Source organism: Vipera berus, assembly GCF_964194415.1.
Source record: "Vipera berus genome assembly, chromosome: 15".
In the NCBI taxonomy this organism is placed as follows: Eukaryota; Metazoa; Chordata; class Lepidosauria; order Squamata; family Viperidae; genus Vipera; species Vipera berus.
The window spans coordinates 2,268,893-2,279,065 of record NC_138218.1 but is presented as its reverse complement, the minus strand read 5'-3'; positions in this window follow the sequence as shown (position 1 = coordinate 2,279,065).

The following is a 10,173-nucleotide window of genomic DNA, read 5'->3' as shown; positions in this document are numbered from 1 at the left end:
AAATTCTTTATCATAACCCCTGCAACAGATTTTGTCACATTCTTCTGGCTGGGGCCTTGTGTCAGCCCGTGTGACGCTCGCTTTTGCAGTTGTTTTAAAACCAGCTTTGGAACCAGAGGTTGCCATCTTCAAGAGACTGGTGGAATTAAATCGCTAGCTGTTCAGACCTGCCTGTACAATCTCCCCCGCGCATGCTATGACACATCCTTGAGCCTTGCGCCTGTCCAGAATCACGTGGTATGACATGCACAGGCATGTTTTAATTGTTTTTTCCCCCACCCTGCATTCGAGAAAATGATTTTAAAACCTCCTATAAATAAATACCTTTTAGAAAAAGGGGGTTAAACGCAAGCCCTGGCCTCCTTTAAGGGCCTCCCTTTTTCCCCTGCTTTTGAGGCGCTGATTTTTAAAACTCCACAAAAATTAAAAGCATCATTAGGCTAGAATGATTAGAAATAAAAAGCATTTATTATTATTATTATTTCCCAGCTCCCCAAAGTAGGGGTTGTTTCCTAAAAGCAGAGGCCTCTGTTAATTGTTTATTTAGCTTATTCTGTTTGTTTTGAATGTCCATAGAATTAGTCTAGGGTTAAGCTAATCATGTACCCAGAGGCTTGACTGCCTTGACTTATTGATGGGGTTAGGTTCAAGATGCCTTATCTGAAAAGAGGGTTGCTTGTGAAACTTGTGAGTTTCGCCCCATTTTACGAATTTCCTCGCCACATTTGTCAGCTGAATCACTGAAGTTGTTAAATTACTAACATGGTTGTCAAGTGAATCTGGCTTCCCCATTGATTTTGCTTGCCAAGGTTGCAAAAGGGGACCACATGATCCCCCCATGCTACAACCGTCATAAATATCAACCCGAAAAAAGTGACCTGATCGGTTTGCACAATTGTGAGCGTTGTAGATCCCCATGGTCACGTGACCAAAATTCAGGCAACTGGCGTGTATTCCCGACAGTCACACAGTGCCCCGCTGACGTGTTCCCCCCTTTATATAGGGTCTCCTGCTTCAGCTGGGCGTTGGACTAGAAGACCTGTCAGAATCCATTCATATCCCATTCATAAAACTCTATCTGTATGTTTCTAAACTCTTATACCGTTCCCTGGATTCTGCCATTTTTCCAAGGAGGAGAAGAGAAGATGCATATTCAGCCTGCCGGGAGGCTGTCTTCAAAGACCAGGGGACGTACCTTTGAACTGAGAACAACAAAGTAGGGGGGAGAAGAGATCTGGTTTGTATCTCCGATTAGAATCTAAAAGGAAGGAGGTAATTGTCATAAAGGTATCGGAAGATCCCTCTTTCCCATGGAAGGGTTTGACACCTGAGTTTTCATTGATCCAGGACTGACCAGATGGTTTGAGGGGAGGGGTTTGACTCGGGGACTCTTTAAAAGTACCAATCTGTAACACAGTTTCAGATCCTGTCTAGTATTCCATTACCAATCATGTTTTAGTAAAAGCTCCTTTTGGATAATTCCTGTTTCAAGAGTTCTTTCTTTCCTAAGATGTCGATTGGGGTGGGTCCTAACAAGACCTCCAAGACCCCTTCCACTTCTATTCTAAATTTGAATTTGCCTTCACTAATAACCTGTCGGCTCTGAACTGTTCCCAGGAACTAATTCTAGCTGGAGTACAGTAGCAAACCGTGAAGAACAGTCCAAGTTATCAGCAAACATATGATTGTTGTTGCATCCCGAGCATTTCACTACCACTGTGGGATTCAAAGACCAGTCAAGCAGGGTGTCCCAAATATATCTGTCTGCCTACGCAGAGTTTATTGTATTTATACAGTATAGGTTTTTGACATGGAATGTTAATGGCTTAAACTCACCACAAAAAAGAAAGAATTTCATTAGGCCTTGGTGGAGCAGTGGGCTAATGCCTCCTTAAGTAACACCAGCTGCCTGCAATTAGTGCAGGTTCGCATCCCACCAGGCTCAAGGTTGACTCAGCCTTCCATCCTTCTGAGGTAGGTAAAATGAGGACCCAGATTGTTGGGGGCAATAAGCTGACTTTGTAATAATGCTGCTTGGGGGGGGGGGGCGAAAGCCCTAATAAGCAGGCATATACATAGAATGAAGACTATTGCTAAGCACATTTGATTTGTGCTTAGATTGTAAGCCGCCCTGAGTCTTTGGGGAAGGGCGGGATATAAATGGGATTAAAATAAATAAAAAATAAATAAATTACCTGAAACAACATAAAAATGACATTGTCTACAAGAAACTCATATTGCTGCAAAAGATCAAAAGTATTTGATTAACTCTCAGCTGGGGTCACATTTTATAGCTTCTGCCCCAGATAAAAAAGGTGGAGTGGTTATTTACTTAAGAAAAGATCTATCGGCTAGATTAATTGAATCAGATATACAAGGAAGATATGTTATCATTGAATTAGTGTTACAAGGCAAGAAAGTTCTTATTATTGGATTATATGATCCTAATCAACAGCAATAAAAGTTTTATAAACTTATACAACATAAACTTATTCAGCTGGATTACAAATCTGTTATTATGATGGGTGATTGGAATGGTGTTTTGGATTCAAGCAGACAAGAAGGGATCTTTTAAAAATTCTCCCAATCATTCTAAATTGCCTAAAGCTTTTTTTGACTTGAAAGAGGACTTGGAATTAAGAGATATTTGGCTGAAGTGAAATATGGAAGAAAGAGATTTTACCTTTTTTTTGGATAGACATCAATCGTTTTCCAGAATTGACTTTTTTTTAACTACTACTGATTTTCTTTCTAGGGTCAAGAATGTCAAGATTTTTCCTAGAACGTTGTCGGATCATAGTCCTGTATGGTTGGAGTTATTCGTTGAAAATGGGGAGAGATTTATTTAGATATGAATCACTCTTGCAGAAATGTAGAGAACATTTGAAAGAATTTTTTGCTTTGAATATGTATAAAGGTACATCTATGGAAATGGTTTGGGATGCTAGTAAAGCTTATATGAGAGGGGTCTTATTCACATGAATAATGGATATAGGCGTAAGCAGTTGCAAAAACGTAAAGAGCTTCAAGAAGAGATTAAATTGAAGGAGAAAGCTTTTATTTTGAACCCATCAGATAAGAGACTAAGGGTCTTTATAAATTTGCTGAAAGAGCAATTTAATATGTTAATAGCAGATCAGGTCACAACTAATTTGCGTTATGCCAAACATAATACGTTTTGTAATGCAAATAAGCCTGGTAGGTGGTTGGCTTATCAATTAAGGAAGAAACAGAAATCACGTATTATAGAGAACATAGAATATAAAGGTAAAGAGGTATATCAACAAAAGTTGATTAAAAAGAGTTTTTTAGATTATTATACAAAGTTATATGCTAGTGAAAGTATACAAGCTTCAGATATAGATAAGTATTTGCAGGGAGCACATTTTCCTAGACTTTCTAATGACCAACAGAAGGTAATGAACGGTTCAATTACTTCAGAGGACATTATTTTAGCAATTAAGCAATTAAAAGTGGGTAAAGCTCCGGGTACAGATGGATTATCAGCAATTTATTATAAAATATTGTTTGCAAAGATGATAGAACCATTAAAGGACCTGTTTAATAATATTCAGACTGGATCAGGACCTTACCCAGCCGAAGAATTATAGACTATCGCTTTTGAATACAGATTATAAGATTTTTGCAAAAATATTGGCAAATAGATTAATGCAAGTTTTGAAACAAGTGATTCACTGTGATCAGTCTGGATTTATAACTGGAAGATACATGAAATATAATGTAAGACAAATTGTTAATTTAATTGAGTATTTGGATAAGAACAACCAAGTCCCAGCGGCATTGATATTTTTGGATACTGAAAAAGCCTTTGATCAATTGAATTGGCAATTTTTACTGAAACTTGTTGATAAAATGAATTTTGGGGATGAATTTTTACATTCCATCAAGGCTATATATCAACAGCAATCAGCACAAATTATAATCAATGGGGGGGTTAACAGAGGCATTTAAAATTGAAAAAGGCACAAGACAGGGATGCCCCCTTTCACCGTTGTTGTTTGTCTTAACATTGGAAATTCTATTGATTAAAATTCGTGAATCAACTACAATAAAGGGAATTAAAATAAAACAGAATGATTATAGATTAAGAGCTTTTGCGGATGACTTGGTGGTGACATTATCTCAACCGACTCAATCGGTGATAGATTTGATGGAAATTATAACTCAATATGGGAAAGTTTCTGGCTTTAAGGTAAATAATAATAAGACTAAGATATTATCTAAAAACATTACTATGAGTGAAAAGGAAATGTTAGTAAAATTAACAGGTTATGAAATAGTCAAAAGGTTAAATATTTGGGAGTATATATTACAGCTTCTAATGTGAAATTATATAAGAATAATTATGAGACATTATGGCTAAAAGTACAAAAAGACTTAAATAATTGGAAAAAACTACAATTATCTTTGTTGGGAAAAATTGCAGCTGTTAAAATGAATGTTTTACCAAAGTTTCTTTGTTTCAAATGATACCTACATTGAAAAAGGATGCTAATTTGGATGAATGGCAGAAGGGTATTAATAAATTCATTTGGGCGGGGAAAAAACCGAGAGTTAAACTTAAGATATTGCAAGATGCACGGGAAAGAGGAGGACTCAAGGTGCCTAACTTGAAATTATATTATGATGCGGTGGTTCTAACAGTGGTTAGTGATTGGCTTAATTTAACTAATAAAAGAATACTTTATCTGGAGGGATTATATGGGTGGCATGCGTATTTAATTTATGATAAAAAAGTTGATAAGGCTTTCAAATCTCATATCTTAAGAAGTGCTTTATTGCGTGTCTGGAAAAAATATTATTATAAGTTAAATTATAAAATACCAATTTGGGGGATTCCTGGACATGCGATAGAAGGGGTATCTATGGGCGTGAGCTTGGACACGACTTCATATAAGGAATTACTTAGATTGATAGGGAATGGTTGGCAATTGAAGTCATTAGATGAGTTAAAACAAGAAAATATCATACAGTCTTGGTTTCAATATACTCAATTGCAAACGAGGTGGATGAAAGATCAGAAAACTGGGATTACATTAACTGATGAAAATTTGGTAAAACAAATTAAAGACCAAAATAGAGCACATATAAAGAGAGTAATAATAATAATAATAATAAGTTGGAAGGGACTTTGGAGGTCATCATGCTAAGGCAGGAAACCCTAAACCATTTCAGACAAATGGCTTGTCACTGCACGTTTTTTTTTGTTTGTCTGAAAGTTCATTTCTAACTGTACATTTCCCCTGCTCTCTGCACCTGTTGTGATAACTTATCTGGTAACCATAGTGAATCCCATATGACTAGTTATGTTATGGTTTCAGTCTGTTTAGTGCGCATGTCTAGAAAAAAGTTCTCACAGTGTTTTCTTTATTGTCTTTCACTTTGCTGTTACTGTCTGTTACGTTAGGATGTAGTCAGCTAGCTCTCTTTATAATATATACTTAGTTTTTATATTTTAGTTTTTTATATTTTTGTAATTAAAAGGTATTTAGTAAGATTATGCGTCGTGTTTTATTTCCTTCCTTCATGCACATCATGCATTCTCTGAAGCACGGTCCTTCGCCCTCTACTAAGGTGATTTATACCTTAACATTTTGGTATCGAGGATGGTTTGATTTATGTTTTTAGAGATGCATGTTTCTGCAGCTGTTATCAGTTAGTTAGTGCTACCGAGGCAGCGGTGATTAACTGCTGAAACATGTCAGGAAGGAAGCCACGGCTGAAAAGGAGTCTGTCTGTGGGGCATCTCCCTTCACCTTTAAAAACTCCGGTCGCTTCAGCCACACGCCTTGGAGAAGACGCACCTGCTCCTGTCGCCGATGCAAGGTCAGTCACTCCTTTTTCTACTTTTCCAAGCTCCCTGGCAGCTGCTTTTGAAAATGTTCACACTCCAGGGGCTCAAGATGAATTTCAAAGGCTTGGAGCGAAACCTAAAGTTCAGCCGAAGAAAATTCCTTCTGCTCCTTCAAGCCCCAAGCAAACTATGCGAGATAGGGCTATGCAAGGCTACTGTGAACAAATTGGGGTTTTTGAAAAGCGTTTGCAGCAGGCAAAGGAATATGTGTCAATGTGTTCTGAACCAGCCTGCTACCGGCCTTGCAGAAAGGCAACCCCTGTACAAACGGCAGAGGCTGGAGAGCGTCTGAAGCTGGAAGGCGTCTGCCAAGATTTATTACACAAACAACAGAACAAGAAACAAAACACTGGAACTGTGATCCTCAAACGGAGCGGTTGCTTTCAGCAACCAGCCCTTCCCCAAACACTCCCTTTATTAGAGTTCAGGGCGTGGCCTCCCTGTGCCTCCTTCCGAGGAGTCCCACAGCCTTTCTCTGCTTGTTCCTGCTTGACTGCCTCCTGCGTCGGGCGTCCTTGAACAGGGCCAGCTGTGGGTCATCATCATCCGCACTGTCGGGCTCGCGCAGCTGAGAAGAGGGCCCTGGCTGGGGGCTCTGCGAAGCCTCCAAGCCATCATCAGCACGTTCGTCTTCAACACCCTCCTCCTCCCCCTCGTCTGAGTCATCCGAGACATCCGAGCCGGCTGCCGGACCCACAGGCTGGCCCTGAATCACAACACAATGGTTCAGCAAAATGAGAGGTGTTATGAGCAAGAACCGGCCATATTGCCACACCCACAAGAAGAAGCCATATTGCCTCCTTCTTTCCCAAAGCCAAAGTCATGCCCATCATTGAGTGTCATGCCAGACGAATGGGAACCGGAGGCTCCTATGTCACATGATTATGGGCTGTCCCAAAGGACATACAGAGCCACAGTGATGCCTAAAGCAAATGTTATAGCACCATCTACTGGTGAAGCTGCATTAAGACATGAATTGGAGCTCTCACTCTCGCAACTGTCCATGCAGGAATCTTTGCTCAAAGATACAAGATTTCTGCCGTTATCTGAGGCTCCAGCCCCTGATGGTGCTAGGGTTCCTGTTACTATTGCTTCTCCTGTTAATATTGCTTCTATGCAAGCCCCTCTACCTGGTAGAGCACAGCCATATTTAGCCCACATGCAATTGCCACCAGGTTCTTATATGCGAAGGCCAGTGTCATCTGCAGGTTATGCTACTGCACCAGCCCCAGCGCCAGCGCCTCCTGCTGGCCAGGGTGGAATAGCAGCTCAAAGACAGTCACAGCCAGCTCCAAGACTACCGGCAGCTTCAATGCAACTGCCGCATGTCCAGGCACAGGCACATACGTCACTGGTGCCCCCTGCAGGTTATGGTCGGATTGCACAACCTGCACAGCCAGTACCTCAATTGTATATTCCTCATCAAACACCTTCCATTGTACCACTGGCTGGTGATTCAAAATTAAAGAAGTCAGGACAGAATTACAGGGTCAGTGAGGTTGGACTTTTGCTACGCAGAGAAGGTACTTTGCTACGCAGAGAAGGTACTTTGCTACGCAGAGAAGGTACTCACATGATGGTGTTTAATCCTCCTGCCCAGCCATGGACTCCTGACACATGGGACTTGGATAATAGAGCATGCACAACATTATTGATGTCAATGGACACTGAATTGCAGCTCACGTTTTCACAAGATGCAACTGCCCAACAGATTTGGAGTCAGTTAGAGACATGTTATCGGCCTACATCAATTGAGTCTACATGTTTACTTTTGTCTGAGTTCCATGGTTCCAGATTAAAACCTGGTGAACATATTGGAGCACATTTGACTAAAATGAAAGATATTAGAAAAGAACTGGGTGAAAAAGGCTATCCTATTGATGATTTTCAAATGATCAGCATTGTCATCAATTCTTTGAATCATGAGTGGAAAGATGCTATTTCCAAGATTAATCAAGTGCCTATTGCTCAACGCACAGTGGATCATGTATGCAGAATTTTAACTGAAGAAGAGGCACTTATGCAAGCTGCGCCACATTTAAGGGAACCACCTGCATCAAGAGCTTCAGCGAGGCGTGCCTTCCGTGGAAGGACCTACGTTCCAAGGATGCCAAGATGCTACATCTGCAATCGTGTGGGACATGCCACCCGGGATTGTTCCCAACGAGTTCCAGCGCCCGTCACATACCAGCCCAGAGGAACAGATTCCAGAGGAGGCAGAGGTAGAGGCAGACGACAAGGTCGTGGTCGTGGTTCCAGGCGTGATCCACAAGCTCCACTTGTCACATTGGTTGTGACCAACGATCCACAGCCTCAACCAGAGTATGACAGACGCCTACTTTGGACTTTGGACAGCGGAGCAGCGTTACATGTTACCTACAGAAAAGAGCTTTACACAGAGATGCACGAGCCTGAACTTCGTGAACTTTACTCTTTTTCCAATCATCCTGTTCAGGTCATGGGAAAAGGAACTGTTTATATTGAAGAGCTCGGTGCTCTCATTCCAGATGTTTACTACGTTCCGTCTTCCAGTAGTAATTTGCTTAGAGTCATTTGTCTAGGTCTTCTCATTTTCAGGTCCACCATCTTGAAAAAGCAAGTTATATAGTCAAAGATGGAGATATTGTTGCTGAAACCATGTTGATTGGTGGTGTTTATTACTTAAAACCAAAGTCTAAGCAGCAAGAGCAGGCAAGTATACACGCTCCAAAAAGCACAGGACCAGAGAGAGACGTCCCAGAGAGAGATCCTGTTTATTTATTTATTTATTTTATTTTAATTCCATTTATATCCCGCCCTTCTCCGAAGACTCAGGGCGGCTTACAAGCTTAGCAGTAGCCTTCATTCTATGTATATGCCTGCTTATTAGGGCTTTCACACACACCACAGCGGCATTATTACAAAGTCAGCTTAATTGCCCCCAACAATCTGGGTCCTCATTTTACCTACCTCAGAAGGATGGAAGGCTGAGTCAACCTTGAGCCTGGTGGGATGCGAACCTGCACTAATTGCAGGCAGCTGGTGTTACTTAAGGAGGCATTAGCCCACTGCTCCACCAAGCTTCCTAATAGTGAGATGGCCACCCCCATCCCGGCCCCCCAAGGTCAACCAAAACGCTAATTAAGCCCTCAATGAAATTGGGCATGTTGGGCAGACTACCTGGGCAAGTGGTTGTGAGGCGTTAATCTAGGGAGACCCAGCACCCCACCTTCTTGGCAGGAAGGCAGGCTAGGAATGGCCCTTCAAAGGAAACTTGGGGCTGAGCATCTCAGGGCAGGCCAGTAGATGGCACAAAGTCTGCTCCTTTGCTGCCCTCTGATGGCCGTTAGTGGAGCTGCTGCTGTGATCTAATTCCATCTCAAGAACCCTGAAGACTTTGGCAGCCCCCACAGTAAAGATGGCAGTTGGGTCCTTCAAAGTGCTCCCCTGACCTCTCTGGTGGTTCCTCAGCAGGTGCAAGGGCCCTTGGACCATGGGGGCCAGAAAGCAGGGGCTGGGTGGGTGGCTGGTGCGGAGGGAAATATCTCCATAGTCCCCATCTGTGGCTTCCTGGCCAAGAATAGCTTTATTTGCCTAAAGTCACTTGCATCAGCTATATTATATGCCTAGGCAGAAAAGAAGTTTTCAGTGCCAGAGAAATGCTGTTCTCCAATTGCCGCTGCCTTCTATCAAGTGCCAGGAACACTGGTGGTGTGTTCGTGGCCCCCTGAGGTTTTTTTCTTTTTTCATATAGACAAATCCAAGATTGCTCCTCCACCACCATCCCTGCTGGATACCCCGGGAAAAGTTCCTTCTTTACCCAGGAAACCAGTTCCAACAACCTATTCTGCAGCTTCCAAGCAACAGCCTGGCTGACCTGATCAGGTGTCAGGACCCAAGGTTCCTAATAATGATAAAAATACAAAAAAGACACAGGTTGCTCACAGCAAGCCTGGGGTTCCTAATAAAAATGCTATTGTTGAGAATTCACTAACAGGTAAACCTTTGCATTCCAGGTGTATCCATAAGTGGCATAGAAGATTGGGTCATGCCAGTTTCCGTGTTCTGAAGAAGATGCCAGAGTTCGCAAGAGGTTTGGATCTAAAGGGGTGTAAGGTGTTCTTGGACTGTGCTGTCTGCAAGAAAGCCAAATCCAAGGCAGCAGCAATTCCAAAATGCGCTACACGCCTGTCAACACGCATTTTTGATTTGGTACACACTGGCATAGTTGGTCCTTTTGCACCAACACTTGGTGGTAAAAGATATTTCTTCACAATCGTTGATAATTATTCTAGATATGGATATGGATATCCTATGAA